The following is a 14,010-nucleotide window of genomic DNA, read 5'->3' as shown; positions in this document are numbered from 1 at the left end:
TGTGAAATGGACATTGTAGATTCCAAGATTATTAGAAATATTCTTAAGATCTTGAGTTTCATTGATTTCACATTGCTTCTAAATTTCTTAAATTAGCTCATTCATGACTTCTTCATTCTTAAATTATCTAATTTATCTACATCTTGCCACCCAAGTTCAAAACCTTTTTTGAGGAGGGGATTGGAGTCGTATTAAGTTATATCTTTCCACTTAAGAAAATATGGACTTCAAATGGGTCTCATTACGATTTTATTAGGAAACCTTAAACTTGGATTAATCCCTTGAGTGTTGTCATCATTGCATGTCCTTTTGTCCCGTGGACCCCTACATTCCTAGGCTCTACCCTACTTTTTTGGGTGGAATCCACCCCAAAAGAAGGTGATGTCCCTTTCTTTTCACCTAAGTTCCAAGGGCATAAAGTGGTTATGTAACTATCTTTGGAGGATCCTAAGCACCGCATGTGTGGAGTTTTAAAAAGGTAAAATTATTTGAAGGCATTTTAATGCAAAATAGAAAATGAAAAATGGGTATTTCAACTTGCAATATGATTGGGTACTTTTTGAGATTAATAATTTTTTTGTGGAAACTTTAAATTTTTTATTTTATAGGATAAAAATAAATTTGACTTGCTAATGTGACACTTTTGAAAGAGTGGTGGATCCCACCTTAGAGGATGAAAAGAGTTGTTACTAGGGTTCACTTTAGTAGCTACTATTTGCCAATTGGCTAAATTTTTATATATCTGTGATTCTTCTTCCAAAAGTTGAGTAGGTTGAGTTATAACTTTGAGATTCTTTATTCACACATATTTCTAAGATATGTCAAGGTTATGGAGGTCTTTTGCCATTCATGTCAAAGAAAAAATCAAATAAACATGTTAAATTCACCCCAATGTTTATATGTTTTTGGGCATATATAGAAATATTTTCCATGTTATTCTATACTTAAGGTTTACATAAATATTGAATTGTGAGTAGAAACATTCTACCATTTCAAGAGAAGATCACACCAAATATTAAAAGAGGTATAGCTTTGTTGATAAAAAGGTAAGGAATAGTCAAGTGTTCTTGTAGTAAGCACCTTGAGAGTAAGAATACAAATTGAAGAAGAATTAATATATAGATGGGCTCACATACTATATAGAGGTCTAGCTAAGGTTATAACTTATGATACATGCACCAGCCACCCACAAGCAAAGCCTTCTCAAAAATTTCCCATTGGGCTTAACCAAAGGAAAAAATGCTAGCCCCAAAGAATACAATCGATATTAACATCTATGTCACTATTCTAAGCTTGCCTCCCCATTGAGTTAGTTTCACTAGACCATTTATGAACCTTGACTTGGAACTTTCCTTGAACTATCCAAACCTCTAGTAAAGCAAGGAAACAAACATTAATGGCATGTTGTAGCATGGGAATTGTTCAAAGTTGAGAGGTCAAAAGGATGACTTGGATTAATGAAACCCAAAGAGGGAGTAGTTTCCTTTGTGTTTCAATTGCTCAAGGGGTTTGATGCAAAACAACCATGGGCTATCATTATTAAGAATTGGGTGGCAACCTACCATCCTTTAGGAGGTCAGTAGTAGCTACGCTCAATGTATTGGAATATCCTAATAGTTAAAGATTCTTGCCTCCTCACAACTTTCCCAACAATTAGTCACTATTTGGAAAAGCAAGACCAAGGGAACTCACCACACAGCGGACTTGGAAGCAAAGGGTAAGAATAGTGTGGGTAAACACGCCATTCAAGAGATTCAACTTGGAACTTTGGAGACTATCACAAATTGTTTTCAATATATGTGTACTTTGGATACTATCACAAATTGGTACCCTATACGTGGATTTTCTCTACAAATTTTCAATGCTGTGAACATACACTATATATAAACTTGCTCATTTGTGAGACTACAAATTGCACATCCTACCTAGTGTGGTAGATAAAAGTAATAGGGCCAAACAATGTGCTAATATAAGAATGCATTGATTGGATCATTTAGCTCTTAGAGACATAAATGGAAACATAGAGCTCAATGGAAGTAACCATAAATGTATCAAAACCAAATATTGTTAGCAAGTTTTGGGTGTACGTTTTATATTATGATAATGACATTCTTTTACTATATAATTGCATTCTCAAGTAAAATGGAGTAAGCATTATCTTTGAAAGCTGAAATTATAGCTTATTGAGTAGAAAATGGTCCTATATATAATATCATAGCACATAACCCCTATTGCAAACATGGAAAAGGTTTTTGTTGAGCATAGCCATTTGCCACAAGTTGATGAACCTAGTAGAAATCAACACTACCATTTACATTGCTCTTTGACTTTTAGTTCCATTTGGTGCAATGTTCTTTTTATTTCAAGCAAGTCAATCAAATCCAATTTGTTATTTTAGTAACAAAGTAGAAAGGTTTCATAGGAAAGTTCACTCTCACATTGAAGCACTGAAAAGTTCATTACTAGGATTTTTACAAACAATTACTAAGATATTTTTTAAGTGAAATCTATCTTATTTTTGAATCCATATAGATTGATTGGTGGACATAGGAGACATGTTCTAGAAATCCTTGATTCCATATCAAATGGCAAGTCTTAATATTTTTGTTGCTTGAGGGGATCACTTGTATAAAAATGTATTTCACGTGAGTTCCAAAAAAGGTTATATAAAAGGCAATAAGCTTATAGATATACAATCACAGAACAAATAGTTTAAAACGTATATGTTTATTTCAAAGAATGTGTTTTTATATTTCATGTGTAATATATCTTTTACAAAAGAGTATCGTAAATTTATGAAATTGACTTGGATTTTTTATAGAAGGGTATCAGGAACCTCAATGAGTAAACATAATATGCTTGTTTTTTTGGGTGCTATGTCCACTTTCTAAAAGTGTGATATTATGGGGGGGGGAGAGAGAGAGAGAGAGAGAGAGAGAGAGAGAGAGAGAGAGAGAGAGAGAGAGAGAGAGAGAGAGAGAGAGAGAGAAATGCTAGTTGTTGTTTACTAAGGGTAGTTACACACTGACTTCCCACCCTTTAATTTGTTCTTTTCACTTATTTTCTTGTGTTAGCTTACACATATGACATGCCTACTAATGGTCAAAAAATAAAAATATGGTCCACTTGAGAAAGCATGGATGATGTGGAAAGAGATTGAGTGTTCAATTGGATCTTTTTATGATAATAGATTTGCTTCTCATTTCACATGAGTGTGCACTAGTTGCTTGGTTAGGGAGCATTGCTTGCCTACTCAACCTATCTACCACTAGAAGTGCAATACAATTTACTAATGGAATAATAATATGGAATTTGTTAAATATATGTCTTTTTTTGCTTACTAGATGAAGGCAACCCACTATGTTATGTATTACTTATTTTCACCATTGTTTGGATCATATCTTAGATGTGATTTGGGTGCCCAATCTACTAGTTCTCATGCCTTGGGTTTTGCCATGACATTTGTCAAGCTCCCATTAAAATACCATGTGACCTAGTAAAAATGGACAAATTGTTTGCATCCACCTATTGGGGACCTTGGGGTTAAAGTGCTATGCTCTCCTACTCTCTCTTTCACACCCACCACTACGAGTTTAAAAAGTTTCCTAGCCTGCATCCAAGGAACCATTATGACAAAGGACTCGATTACACAATGAATTGCATTATTGCCATTCTCCTTAGCTTCATGTCCTTGTACATTGTGACTTAGTGCTCAAAGAGTTCAAGATAATGCAAACACAATGGGCTCTTACAACAATTGGGATATGGGATAACATTGTAACTTGCACACTTCTTTAGTCTTTTAGATGGTGCAACAATAACTAGCTTATGTAGGCAATCAAAGAAGAAGGTTCTCTCAACATGATGCATCCTCTATTGATACATCTTCAGAGGGTTTCATAGAACACTACCCACTTATTGTAGTCCTTCACCTTCAACTTGACTTGCTAGTAATATTATGAATTTTCTCTATAAAATCAATGACAATCGTTTGTTTGCATTTGTAGCTAGACTTCTTAGATGATTCAAAATTGCATCAAGTGAAAGGATAGACACACCATTTGTTGTAATTTTCAACTATAAGAACATATAGTGCTATGTGTGTGTGTTGGAAATAAAGAATTCATAGTGCAACTAGATGAGTGCACTCGACCCACCAAGGAAAGGGAGCATGTATCATGAATGAGTAATTATTTTAATAGGAGCTCTTGTATAATGATAACATAGCCACTTTAATGTCAACAGTGAAGACTTTAGTTTATCTTAGAGGAAAAGTTTTTACTTAAAAACCCTTGATGAATGTGTATGCAAAAAACAATTTGGCTTGATGAAGGGTATAATGCCCTTATGCGGTTAGAGAATTAGTCACTAGTAGATTCACGTGATTTGCAAGTGAATAAATTAAGCAAGCATGCACATAAGCATAAAACTATCTTCTATTGGCATCAAGACAAGGTGGATAGAGATGCCAAAGAGTAGGAGAGGCGAATTGGCAAGATGGAAACCAATCTAATATTTGAGGCCCTTGGAAGAGGGATGAAAAGCCAAAATTGGCTCTCTCAAAAGCATGTACAATGGTTGTGACATGGCTTATCTACATGCTTTCCACATGCTAGCTATGCTACTATGCTAGTAAACACAAGAGTTCAAGAGAGAGCATCCAAAGCTTTGATTTTAGAATATATTTGCATGTTAAATCTATCTAAGGAAATGGAGGATAAGGCCCTTGCAATGATTGCCTTAAACAAATTTCTCAATGATCCAAGTATTAGATTATTCATACAAATAGGATTATCACAGTTTTATCCCCTTATTGAATCTACATAAAAATAACGCATGGATTCAATGTTTGAGTTATAAAGGTATTTCAAGAGCTTTGGCAATGTGCAAAAGATATTTATGGACCAGTAAGGTAGCTATAAGGATTGCTACCATAGCAAAGAAAATACTTTAAAAACTCATAAGTAGTCCATTAGTAAATGTTATATGTAGATTAGCCTTGCACTTTTGTATTGAGCTTTCTTGAAGCTAACAAGTTTCATTGTTGCATTATGAAAATGTCTTCAAATAATGGTGATGTGATTTGAATTTCAGCTTGAATTCTAGATACATGAAGATTTGGCACCTTGTGTTGATGTTAGTGCAAATAGAGAGGTTTGTTGTCCGGATGATGCATGTAATGCTAAAGTTTTGATATTGTTATGAAGCTTGATTTTAGAAATGGAATATTTTCTTGAAATATTATGATTAGTCACTTGCGACTGTCGGAACTCATATGAAGGTTTGGGATTCTAAAAAGATGATTCTAAATCAATTGTTGGTGACAAACTTTTCAGTAGCTCCCTTGACAAAACAATAAGAGCATATTTTTCACAATCAAAATAGTAGTATGCAAAATCACCAAAAGAGACATGGTATTTATCATCATCCAACTTTCCAATGAAGATGATGCTTTTATTCAAAGCTGGGATATGATGTACATCACAAAGCACAAATGGAGCACCAATATCAAACTATAATCTCATATCATTTATGCCAATAATATCTTATACATGATCATCACCCAGTTTGACTGAACCTGGAATAGTGTGGTAGGTATAAAGAAATCCCAAAATCAAGAAGCCAACACTAAACATAAGCAGACCAAATATCGAGTAACTTGATGTGAACGACAAGTATCTAATCATCTGAGCTATACTCCAAGGCATTTATCTCTTCTATACTAGACTTTGAATCAATGTTGTGATCATTAGGAGATTTTTCATTATCATATGATTAATTTCACTTTGCCTTTTTTGCACGTATCATTACACAACTTATGGCACTGCTACCTTACTTGACCTTGTTTCCCATAATTATGATAAGTAAGAGAGAACTTAGGAACATGGGACTTACTGCATGATTTCCCATGAGACTTACACTTGCCCATATTGGGGTACGAGTCTCTACCACAATTATTATTCCCATTACCACCTTGTCTGACTCTTACTGCAAGTGCATGAGAAGTATGGGCTACATTAACATACTTCATGTTCACTTCTTCTGTGAGGAAAGCACCCTCTACATCCTTGAGCTGAAAGCCACCTTCATGAGGGTTCACACTCATAAGCTGACTAAAAATTGAATGAAACTTATTTAAGTGAGTAGACATATATGTCCCTTCCTTTATACAAAGGTCCATGATTTTCTTAAGCCAATATAGCTATGTTGTAGGACTCTGCTTATCATAGAGACCACAAATATTTTTTCATAATACATAAGTACCACCCTCAGTCTCAATGACATTGAAGTATACATACTTTAACAATGACAGAATGACGGTAGACTTACATACCTCATCAAGCTCTTCCCAATCATTTGCATCATAAATTTATAGCTTTATATTCTCTAAGTTTAATGCCTTCACTTGCTTTTTTTGCACCAATACTTGCCAAATCTAAGTCTTTCAATGCTAGAAGTTATTGCCATCCAACTTCTCTATGTTGAAGATAGCATTATCATTGGAAGCATTTGAAGCACGTGCCATTATGTCTATCAAACAAAGAGAAAATTAACTACTATGATAACAATAAATAAATCCCAAAACCAAGCCAAAAAGCATGCAATACAAGGAAGACTAAGCCAATACACTACTATCCACAAGTAGGAAACACTAGAGTGCTAATGAAAAGTGTGTGTAATCAAAAGAATTTCTCAAAACTAATTGACATCAGCATAGTTGTCCATAAAACTACAATAAATAACATGTATCTATAGGAGAACATGCAAAAGAATAAGCTTTAGTGGCTAGGAGAATTCGGGTAGTAATTGAGATGTACATTGCATTTATGAAGCAAATAGCCACTGCGCAAATGCAACCAATTGAGCTCAAATCCAAGATGTATATAAGCATATCCAAGCATAAACAACAATGCCAAACATCATCATAACTATGTAGCATACCCAAATAGCATGTAGGCATATAAGCATATCCAAGCATAAACAACAATGCCAAACATCATCATAACTATGTAGCATACCCAAATAGCATGTAGGCATTCAATACATAGACATTAACTCTCAATGTTTATTGTCTAAACAAAAACTATCATGTTCTTTGTAAAACAAAGAACTAAAATTTACAAATAATCAACTCTACGATTTCTTAGATCTGTAGTTCTCATTGTGCTTTCTTCTATGAGCTGTAAAACACCTCAATCCGATATCATATACAAAAGTTAGGCCAAAATATGAAAGTGCTATCAAGATGCCATAGTTATCCATGACTTTTGTTTAGCATGCTTTGTATTTTCTTGAAAATGGATAGTATAGCTACAAATTGAATCCTTGAAAAGTATTTTTACTTTTTCCTTTGCTATGCACACATTTGAGAGGAAGGAAATGGAAGAGAATATGGATTTCTCTTCTCTTGAAATGCTTCAATATGCTCAATCTCTTTGAGGATCCAAAACCTCTTTCTGATAATCCAGAGCCAAGCTAATTTTGCATCATTTCTAGCCACTAATGACTATCCAAATCATTGAAAAATTGGGCTATTGCAATGCCAAATCGAGCCTCAATGGCTCAATCACCTACTTGAATTATATCTAAAGCATGGCTATGAGAATAATACATCTATCAATGTGTAGGCCAAAAGCATCATCAATGTCAAAGAAGAAGCTTGAATCTTTGACCTTCATAACAAAACTGTTTCTCACGCTCCTCCCTTTAAGGATGAGCTCCCATGAATACCAAATACTACTCTAATACTAGTTGAAAGGTGGAGTAGGAGTAGAAGAACAAGAGGAAGTAAGAAAGAAGCAATAGCTATAAAGTGTAAAATATTACACGGCGCAGCGAACAGAATCTGAGAAAGAGATAGAGAGTACACAACAGATAAGAGGAGAATCAGTAAATTCTTTAACTTCAAACAACTGATACAAAGATGGCTCTGTCCACCCGTGCGCTTCCACTGAGTGAAGCTTAGATGGCGATCTAGACAGAAGATAGGTGAAGAGTTTAAGGCTAGCTGGAACAACAACTCTGACTGGGTGAAAGATTAGTGTAAGATGGCTGCGAAGGGGTTTAGCTTTTATAGCCTGCGAAGGTCGTTAGGTCGGCCTATTGACCGACCTACCATATGAGCCTCCACTAGTCGGCCAGGGAATATTCCAGGGAATATTCCTTTTACCATCGGGCCGGGGGCGCTGCCCCCGGACCCCCGCCAGGGGGGCCGCTGGCCCCCCTGGGACCCCCCAGCCAGGGGCCGCTTCCGCGGCCCCCGGACCCCACAATAGGGGCCCCTTTTAACTCCCTTACCACGCAACTCAATGCAATGTGCCTCGAGTTGCTACCAGCTTAACCACTCTGTCTAACCCAAAGATTAGACCCACAACAGTCACCTTTTTGCCATCCGGTCACATAGACCTCATCTGATATACAAGTCAGGACTCAACCAATGTCCGGGCTCACATTTGGCTTCTCCTCATAATGGGGGCCTTACAACTTTGAGCACCATGGATCATTGGTAGCACCTAATGAGGGTGGGGGCATTGATCATATCTAACACCCCCCCTCAATGTCCACCCATAGATGAACTATCTCCTCGGCCCAATGCCGAGTCTCTGAAGATGAACTTGAAGCAGATCCTTCGTAAGTGCTTTGGTGAAGATATCTGCTCCATTCTCCTCTGTTGGACAGTAGACCAATTCCACTATCCCATCCTCCATCAAATCACGCACATAGTGATACTGGATCTCTATATGTTTGGTGCGTGCATGAAACACTGGATTTTTGGCAATGGCGATGCAACTCTGATTGTCACATCTCAGCACAGTTGGTTCTTCATCCTGCACTCCCATATGCCATAGAATCCTTCTCAACCATACGGCCTCACATGCAGCAAAACAAGCTGCCTTGTACTCTGCTTCGGTAGAAGACAATGCCACTGTTGGTTGCTTCTTACTAATCCAAGAAAAAATTCCTGAACCCAAAGAGAAACAATAACCAGAAACTGACTTCCTGGAATCAATGTCTCCTGCCCAATCTGAGTCACAGTTCCCCACAAGAGAAGTTCCGAAACTGTATGTGATACCATAGTCAAGAGTTCTCTTCAAGTATCTGAGCACCCGCATCCCAGCCTTCCAATGACTCTCATGAGGTTTGTTTGAGAACCTGCTCAAAACACCAACAGCAAAACTGATATCTGGTCTGGTGTTACACAAGTAGATTAGACTGCCGACCAACCTCCTATACCTCCCAATGTCTGCTAGTGCTGATGTATCCTCAACGGATAACTTTACATTCACCTCCATAGGTGTAGCTATCTCCTTGCACTCAGTCATGCCAAATGCCTTCAAGATCTCCCATGCATACTTCTTCTGAGAGATGAAGATCTTTCCTGGCTCTTGCCAGACTTCAATCCCCAAACAATAGTGCAGCAAGCCCAAGTCTGTCATTTCAAACTCAGAACTCAAAGCCTTTCGAGTTTGGTTGATCATATCTTCATAGTCACCTGTAATAAGAAGGTCGTCCACATATAGGACAATCACTACAGACTTTTTACCATCCCTGTAAACATACAAGTTAGCATCTGAGGCACATCTTTTGAAGTTTAGGTTTAAAAAGAACCTATCTATCCGCTGGTACCATGCTCTGGGGGCTTGTTTCAGCCCATACAATGCCTTCTTCAGTTTACACACTTTGTTCTCAGAATGGGGGGCCTCAAACCCTGGTGGCTGAGCCACGTACACCTCCTCCTTGAGGTCACCATTTAAGAACGCTGACTTAACATCCATTTGGTACACTGGCCACTTCTTGTGGGCAGCCACTGCAAGTACCGTGCGAATAGTGGTCATTCGGGCAGTTGGGGCAAATGACTCTTGAAAATCAAACCCTTCAACTTGTGAAAATCCTTGGGCAACTAGTCTAGCTTTGTACTTTTCTAAGGTACCATCAGCCTTGTACTTTACCTTCCAGATCCACTTGGTGCCAATAATCTTCCGCTTTGCTGGCCGATCCACTAGCTCCCAAGTGTCATTCTTCATTATGCTGTCATACTCCGCCTGCATAGCAGCCTTCCATGATGGATCTGCAAGTGCTTCTTCTAAGTCAGTTGGCTCCTTTACTTGTCTCATAATCTCAACCATCAAGGCCATGTTGACTATGTGAGCAGAAGCCCTCCTTTGCTCCTCTATTCTCTGAGACCTCCTTGGTCCGTCTGCCTTCTCCTCAACAGATGCAGGCATAGGATTATTGTGGTCATAGAGCTGCTTCACCCAGCGCGGCAATGGCTTTTCCGGTGGGGTGATGTCAGGTTGGTGAACTTTTTCCTCATCATCTGAAGATGATGCTTCCTCCTCCTTAAGGATAGGGATAGCTCTCGGGACAGGTTCATAGTGGACTACTTCTTCGCTTGATGATAAAGTGGAAGACCTTGCCTTCTCCTCCTCCACTGTATGCGGCTCCTCCTTGAACACCACATCACGGCTCGCGATGATCTTCTTTGCCTCTTGGTCATATAACTTGTAAGCCTTCTGCTCATCACTATAACCCAAGAAGATACATTTTCTGCTTTTTGGTTGTAACTTGTTTCTCTTCTCATCTGGAACATGTGCATAACATTCACATCCAAAAATTCTGAAATGTGAAACAGATGGTTTCTTACCAGTGTAAGCCTCATGAGGTGTTTTTCCCTTGAGAGCCTTTGTGTAGCTCCGATTTAGAATGTAGACTGCAGTATTAACAGCTTCAGCCCAAAAATGGTTAGGCAATCCCTTGCCCTTTAGCATGCATCTTGCCATCTCCACAATGGTACGATTCCTGCGTTCCACAACACCATTCTGCTGAGGTGTGTGAGGCGTCGTCAATTGACGCTTGATCCCTTTGCTCTTGCAAAAGCCTTCAAACTCCTTTGAGTTGAACTCACCACCACCATCTGTTCTAAATTTCTTCACACTTTTCCCTGTTTCATTCTCAACAAGTATTAGCCATTCTTTAAACTTACCAAAAGCTTGAGCCTTATCACGAAGGAAGTACACCCACATCTTCCTACTGTAGTCGTCGACAATCAACATAAAATAAGAAGATCCCCCCAAGGCCTGTGTAGGCATCTTACCACACAAGTCAGCATGCACCAACTCTAGAGGAGCATGTGCTCTATTCTTGCTTTCTTGTGGAAATGCCTTTCTCTGTTGCTTGCCCATCATACAAGCTTCACATGGTTCCTTCAATTCAGTTATTGTAGGTAGGTGAGCAACCATACCTTGCTTTTGCATCTCCTTCAATACTGCAAATCCGATGTGTCCAAACCTTTCATGCCAAAGCTTACTTGTGCCCACTCCAGCGGTGGCTGTAAGAGCACTTAGCTCATACAGGTTGTTCCTTCTTTCTCCTTTGCCAACAATTGTGCCAGCACTATCAATAATTTCTGCACCTGTCTTCTTGAACCTCACTTCATGACCAAGATCAGTTATGGCAGCAACTGATAAGAGATTTCTCCTGATTTCGGGAACATACAACACATTTGAAAGCTTTTTGACTTCACCATTTGCAGCAACAAAAGAAATAGTACCTGTGCCCGCAGCAGGGCATTTAGCATCATTTCCAACCGTCACAGTGATGGATTCTTGTAGAGGCTGCATAGAACTGTATAGACCTTTCTTGTTGGTCATGTGACGGGAGGCCCCACTATCCAACACCCAAGAGTCAGTGGTAGATTCTTCTTGCGCCGAGGAGCACACTTCCTCAACGGTCGCCATGAATAATTCCAACTCTGCTTCAGCCGTATTGGCTGTCTCTTTCCCTTTAGTTTTAAGGGTACCATTCTTTTCATCTGCCTTCTTGACACGACAATCTGCAATTGCATGTCCTTTCTTCTTACAGTAGAAGCACTCTCCTTGAAACTTCTTCTTGCCGCCCTTTTTCTTTTTGTCACCATCATTTTTGGTGGAGGAAACACCTTTGCCTTTTGCATTGGCAGAGAATGCAGCATCTCCATTGTTGCTTCCTTCTCGGGCTTTCAGCCTCAACTCCTCCTCCATTAATAATGCACAAAACTCCTCAAAAGTCAAAGCTTGAGGTCTCACCTGAGTATTAAGGGCAGTTACTAGTCCATCAAACTTTTGTGGACAAATCCGAAGACACCTCCGAGCTAGCTCTTCGCTAGTCTTTTGTATCCCAGCGCCAGCCATCTGGTCGCGCAGATTCTTAATCCGAGTGATGAATGCTTCAACCGTCTCTCCTTCAGCAAACTTCTCCGCTGCTAGTTGATTCTCCAAGTTTTGAATCCTTGTTTGGTTTCGTGTTTCATACTGACTCCTTAGTACATTCCAAGCCTCTGACGCTTTGGTTGTATGCTGAATCAGAGTCAAAACACTGTCAGAACAGCTTGTAACTAAGGCACACAATGCATCTGCATTCCTTCGTTTCCAAGCTCGTAGAAGATCTGCATTCGGAGGAATCATCACACTAGGATTTGATGGGTCGGGGGTAGGCTGTGGTTCTGCGTCAGTCCCCAGCACAGTCTCCAGAAGCTCATAAGAATCAAGGATAGTTGTAATTTTGAACTTCCACAAGGTGTAGTTTGTACCATCTAACTTGCCTTCGCTGAAGGTTGGTGGACGAATCCTCAGTGTTTGAATAGCCGGTACAGCAGCACCACCTCCTGCACCGCTTCCTGATGCGCCAGAACTGCTTCCCGGAGTCGACATCGTTTCTCTTTGCTGTTGAAGCCTTTGCCTCTTGCACGCTCTCCGATCTCTAGAGCCCCCTGGGCTCTGATACCATGTAAAATATTACACGGCGCAGCGAACAGAATCTGAGAAAGAGATAGAGAGTACACAACAGATAAGAGGAGAATCAGTAAATTCTTTAACTTCAAACAACTGATACAAAGATGGCTCTGTCCACCCGTGCGCTTCCACTGAGTGAAGCTTAGATGGCGATCTAGACAGAAGATAGGTGAAGAGTTTAAGGCTAGCTGGAACAACAACTCTGACTGGGTGAAAGATTAGTGTAAGATGGCTGCGAAGGGGTTTAGCTTTTATAGCCTGCGAAGGTCGTTAGGTCGGCCTATTGACCGACCTACCATATGAGCCTCCACTAGTCGGCCAGGGAATATTCCAGGGAATATTCCTTTTACCATCGGGCCGGGGGCGCTGCCCCCGGACCCCCGCCAGGGGGGCCGCTGGCCCCCCTGGGACCCCCCAGCCAGGGGCCGCTTCCGCGGCCCCCGGACCCCACAATAGGGGCCCCTTTTAACTCCCTTACCACGCAACTCAATGCAATGTGCCTCGAGTTGCTACCAGCTTAACCACTCTGTCTAACCCAAAGATTAGACCCACAACAGTCACCTTTTTGCCATCCGGTCACATAGACCTCATCTGATATACAAGTCAGGACTCAACCAATGTCCGGGCTCACATTTGGCTTCTCCTCATAATGGGGGCCTTACAACTTTGAGCACCATGGATCATTGGTAGCACCTAATGAGGGTGGGGGCATTGATCATATCTAACATAAAGGTCCAAGTTGTTGAAATATCAGAATGAGAGCATGAGAGTGTGCACAAGAGGGAGAGAGAGAGCTCAAGTACAAGAAGAAGATCTTGCTTAGTGAGTTGTTCACAAGTACAACTAGTACACTCTCCTCTACCTTGAGAGTGTAGGCCAAAAGCATCATCAATGTCAAAGAAGAAGCTTGAATCTTTGACCTTCATAACAAAACTGTTTCTCACGCTCCTCCCTTTAAGGATGAGCTCCCATGAATACCAAATACTACTCTAATACTAGTTGAAAGGTGGAGTAGGAGTAGAAGAACAAGAGGAAGTAAGAAAGAAGCAATAGCTATAAAGGTCCAAGTTGTTGAAATATCAGAATGAGAGCATGAGAGTGTGCACAAGAGGGAGAGAGAGAGCTCAAGTACAAGAAGAAGATCTTGCTTAGTGAGTTGTTCACAAGTACAACTAGTACACTCTCCTCTACCTTGAGAGTGGCCTTTAGGTTGTTTATATAGCCTCTGGATGGCTGGGTT

This window comes from Lygodium microphyllum, chromosome 1 (assembly GCF_053477565.2).
Source record: "Lygodium microphyllum isolate KBCC chromosome 1, Lygodium_microphyllum_v1.1.10, whole genome shotgun sequence".
NCBI classification, from domain to species: Eukaryota; Viridiplantae; Streptophyta; class Polypodiopsida; order Schizaeales; family Lygodiaceae; genus Lygodium; species Lygodium microphyllum.
Note: the sequence above shows the minus strand (reverse complement) of the source record.